This window comes from Petromyzon marinus, unplaced genomic scaffold (genome assembly GCF_048934315.1).
Source record: "Petromyzon marinus isolate PM22_M1 ecotype Great Lakes invasive population unplaced genomic scaffold, UKy_Petmar_22M1.pri1.0 PM_G_Scaffold_40, whole genome shotgun sequence".
In the NCBI taxonomy this organism is placed as follows: domain Eukaryota; kingdom Metazoa; phylum Chordata; class Hyperoartia; order Petromyzontiformes; family Petromyzontidae; genus Petromyzon; species Petromyzon marinus.
Window position 1 is genome coordinate 700,001 of NW_027422984.1, and position 5,000 is coordinate 705,000.

General features: G+C 40.9%; 1 pseudogene; it reads right to left on the reverse strand.

Moving 5' to 3' along the window:
• LOC142916739 (28S ribosomal RNA) overlaps positions 1-5,000 on the reverse strand; it is a 10,623-nt pseudogene that overhangs the window by 1,938 nt on the left and 3,685 nt on the right.

Consider the following 5,000-nt stretch of genomic DNA (forward strand, 5'->3'; position numbering starts at 1 on the left):
CGTGCTCCTTCTGGCGTGCTCCCTCATCGATACGTTTCGGTCAGCAATACTTTGCTTGCTGCGCAAGCGTGGCAAGGATGCTGTGAGTTTCCTTCGCCCTGTTACCATGCATCTTTGATAACACGGGGTGGAGTCAATAACCGTATTGTACTCCCATGCTGGTGTGTCCAACGCAGATCCAGCATCATCAAGCTGGTCCCTGACTGGGATGCCGTGTATTATCGAATCCCTGCTGCCGTGCATCAATGGCAACAAGGAGTAGAGTCGGTAAGGTTACCGGATTCTCGAACTGATGTACTCCAAAAAATAAAGAATTAAAATATCAAAGTCTAATCTATATAAGTAATGTTGAATAAAGCTTATTTTTAATCTTCTTTGAAGGCAGAAAATAGTAAGGTAAAAATAAAGTCCTCTCTATGCTCTGAAGTAACATATAAAAAAAACTAGCAATAAAAAAAATACCAAGTCTTCGTCTTGGAAAATAACAAAATCTAAAAGAAAAATCTTCTTTGTGGAAAATAGTAAAATAAAAAAACCAAGTCTTCACCTTGGAAAATAACAAAATCTAATCTAAAACATCTTAAATAAAGCTTGTCTGTAGTCTTCTTTGTAGGCAGAAAATAGTACGTTACAGGACTCTCAAACTGATGTATTCCAAAAATAAAGAATTAAAATAACAAAGTCTAATCTATATAAGCGCTCTTGAATAAAGCAGTGTAAAAAAAAAAATAGCAATATAAAAAAAAACCAAGTCTTCGTCTTGGAAAATAACAAAATCTAAAAGAAAAGAAAAGTCTTCTTTGTGGAAAATAGTAAAATAAAAAAAAAACAAGACTTCACCTTGGAAAATAACAAAATCTAATCTAAAACATCTTAAATAAAGCTTATTTGTAATCTTCTTTGTAGGCAGAAAATAGTAAGTTACAGGACTCTCGAACTGATGTAGTCCAAAAATAAAGAATTAAAATAACAAAGTCTAATCTATATAAGTGCTCTTGAATAAGCTTCGTGTAAAAAAATAGCAATAAAAAAATACCAAGTCTTCGTCTTGGAAAATAACAAAATCTAAAAGAAAAGTCTTCTTTGTGGAAAATAGTAAAATAAAAAACCAAGACTTCACCTTGGAAAATAACAAAATCTAATCTAAAACATCTTAAATAAAGCTGGTTTGTAGTCTTCTCTCGAACTGATGTAGTGCAAAAATAAAGAATTAAAATAACAAAGTCTAATCTATATAAGTGCTCTTGAATAAAGCTTCCTGTAAAAAATAGCAAAAAAATACCAAGTCTTCGTCTTGGAAAATAACAAAATCTAAAAGAAAAGAAAAGTCTTCTTTGTGGAAAATAGTAAAATAAAAAAAACCAAGACTTCACCTTGGAAAATAACAAAATCTAATCTAAAACATCTTAAATAAAGCTTATTTCTAATCTTCTTTGTAGGCAGAAAATAGTAAGTTACAGGACTCTCGAACTGATGTAGTCCAAAAATAAAGAATTAAAATAACAAAGTCTAATCTATATAAGTGCTCTTGAATAAGCTTCGTGTAAAAAATAGCAATATAATAAAAATACCAAGTCTTCGTCTTGGAAAATAACAAAATCTAAAAGAAAGGTCTTCTTTATGGAAAATAGTAAAATAAGAATACCAAGACTTCACCTTGGAAAATAACAAAACCATCTTGAAAAAAGCTTATTTTTAATCTTCTTTGTAGGCAGAAAATAGTAAGGTGAAAATAAAGTCCCCTCTAAGCTCTAAAGTAACAAATACGACGTGTTAAAAAAAAAAAACTAACAATAAAAAAAAGAACCAAGACTCCGTCTTGGAAAATAACAATCTAAATTGTGGAAAATAGTAAAATGAAATAAAAACCGACTTCACCTTCGAAAATAACAAAATCAATCTAAAACAAATGACATCTTAAAACAAAACTATTATTTGTTTCGGAGGTTGTCTATGACTGTTCATAGACCGCATAATTTCCACAGAACATTCTCAGAATATCAAGAGAGAAAAGCAGCGTTCTGCGGGAAATCATCTTGGCCAGTGATGTCGTTCTGGGTTTGGTCAGGCCCAGGGAGGTAAGTACCTCGTTATTCTCAAGGGGCCACTTTCCTCTTGCCCCAACCGGGAATCCAAAGAATGTGACCTTGCTAGCCTTCGTCAGCACTTTGACTTGATCACCAAGAGGGGTATAGTACGAAACTTTGTGCGAGGCAGCATCTGACAAGGTATTCTTTGAAAGCTCAAAACGGACGGTGACATCGATCACAACCGCCTCCTCATCTTTTGCAAACACGAGGTCAGGCTTTCTCATCTCTCCCGTCTCGGATATGAACCGTGGCTCTTTGTATACAGACCAGCCCAATCTAGCCGCTTCGTCTGCCAGAATGTTACTGATCTTGTTATGTCGCGCAATTCTTGCTTTCTGTACTGCAGGACATTGACCGAGAATGTGCGAAAGGGACTCGAGTCTGGCAGAGCATTTCCTGCAGGAACGTAAGGCCCCATCTCTGCCTCTGTTCAAGCTTTCTCTTGTTGGGTAAATATTTGCCCTTAGTTGTAGTGCTGCGATAAAGAAGCATTGTTTAAAGCCGCACCATGGCCTCAACCAAGCATTACTGATTCTATCATGCGCAAAGTTTACAATGCCCCTTCCTTGAACCGGCTTTTCGCACCATCTCTGAAATTCATGCTCCCTCCAATCGCAGGGTCTCGGATATACAGGTTCTTTTGACACCGAGTCCCTGAGAACGAATGTTGGGATTGCATCACTGTCACCCCCTGCTCGTACCCACAAATTACGGTATTCTTCCTCCATACCCTGCGAGGACACAATATTACGGGTGATAGCATCGGACGAGTTTGCTATACGTTGCAGCCTTCTAACTTGAACCGAAGGGATTGTTTTTTCCAGTTTCAAGATGGCAAGGCCTCCGTCTCGGGCTCTGGCATATAACAGTCCATCACAAGTTGAAGCGGGAAGGTGGAGCCATCCTTTTACCGCCTTTCAAATCTCTTGGTCCAACCCACGGAGAGTTGATTGCTTGCAGTCCGAGTGGTCTGCAGGATATAACAATCTGGGTAGGGCATAGGCATTGAGTAGTTCAACCTTCTGAGTTGGCTTCAGAGGCGCCTCATCGATTTTCGAGATCCATGTCTTTAGCTGACAATGTAGATCAGGCTGTATAGTGCCAGTCCAAGGGCCAATTTTCAGACCAAGGTATTTCGTTGATTCATCAGGTTGGATCATATGGACATCTTTATTTTTGATAGTCCATGGGTCGCAGTTGTTCACCGTATATGAATCTTTGGTTGGGCTTATCATGAAGCCCTGGCACTTTCTGGCCTGAACCTCCAATCCCGATAGCCCACAAAATGATTCCAAGATCGCTAGATTGGCGGCCATACCAACCCAAGATTCGCTCACCAACACCAAATCATCAGCAAACGCAAGAGCTGTCACGTGGTCGGTATCAATGGAGTACCCAACTCCGTGTGACTCTAGGGTGCATATCAAAGGGTCCATGGCAAGATTGAAGAGCAGGGGTGACATGGGGTCACCCTGTTTGACACCAACACGTATGCTAATTTCTCGAGTCGACTCGCCATTGCTTTTGAACGAGGTCGTACACCGATCGTAGGCGTTCTGGATGATGCCCACCACGTGTTCATCTACTTTCTTGTGCCTTAACACCCATAAAATATGAGCATGCGAAACCGAGTCAAAAGCTTTCGCTATGTCGATAAACATGACAGCCAACGGCCTGTGCAATTTCTTAGCATGTCTCATAAGGTCCTGTAGCACCTTAAGATTTTCAGAGCAGCCAGATGCCGCTATAAAACCACGCTGCCTTGGGTTTAAGGGACAAGCACGAGCAAGACGTGCAGTCATTATTCTGGAAAATAATCTCAGAATCATTGAACCGATCGTTATTGGTCTCCAGTTCCCCAATTCTTTCAGCTTTTCATCGTCCATAACCTTAGGAATAAGAATCGTCCTATTCTTTTTCAACTCTTTGGGAATAATTCCTGTAATCATCCATGCATTAAATAGGGCTGTCAGTGTCCGACCCTCGGGGTCGGCAGCACAGATTGCAGCCCTTGTTAGGCCATCTGGCCCAGCTGCTGACGTTGGTTTAATGGCCCGTATGGCAGTCTGAACTTCCTCCACCGAAATTAGGGGCTCAAAGTATTCGTTATTTGCAACACCTGATGACTTAAATTGGCCCAGGCCATTGAATGGCAACACCTTCTCCCATTTTTCGCAGTAAAAATGATATACATCTGCGTTCGGGATTCGGCATTCATGACGTTCAGTGCCATCCAGGACTAAGGACGCAAGAAGAGAGCGGTTCTTAAAGAAGAGCTTCTGGTGCTTCATGAAGCTTCCTCGTTTTTCCGCTCTCTTCTTCATCCAAGATCGTGTCGGTAATATCCTGGGTTTAATAATGTCGTTCTCGGGTTTTGAACGTTTGCCTTTGTTTTTCACCAATCTCATCGGACAAAGCATCAATGCTGTGGCAGTTTCTACGAGGGCATCATGTTGGCCCTCGCCGTTAAGCCAAGCCTTTATTGCCTCCATTGCAGGCTTTTCCAAGGTCCCAGAATTCTCATTCGTAAGCCGCTCAGCTGCTTGAGCGAGTATGGATGAAGTCCCCGTTGTTACATTTGGTGGGGGAGACAATGTCTCAAGAGGCCTAGAAGAAAAATGTAAGCTGTCTGACATGGGGGCCCCTGTCTTTTTACTTAGGTCCCGTCTCTTGTCAGAGACTTGCTTGTTGGTCTTAGTCCCAAGCGCTTCAGCAATGATCTTATTGATATTCTTTTTCCCCTGAAACTGCAACTCTAGAAGGGCCAGCTGTTCTACTTCCTTCAAAGACCAGCAGCTACGGTGTACCCCTCTCTGCGAGGTACCCTTTATACCATCTTTAATCCTTTCCTCATTACGGGTGACTGGGTGAGCATGCCTCTTGTGCTGCCAAAGGCCACTTAGAGTCGCA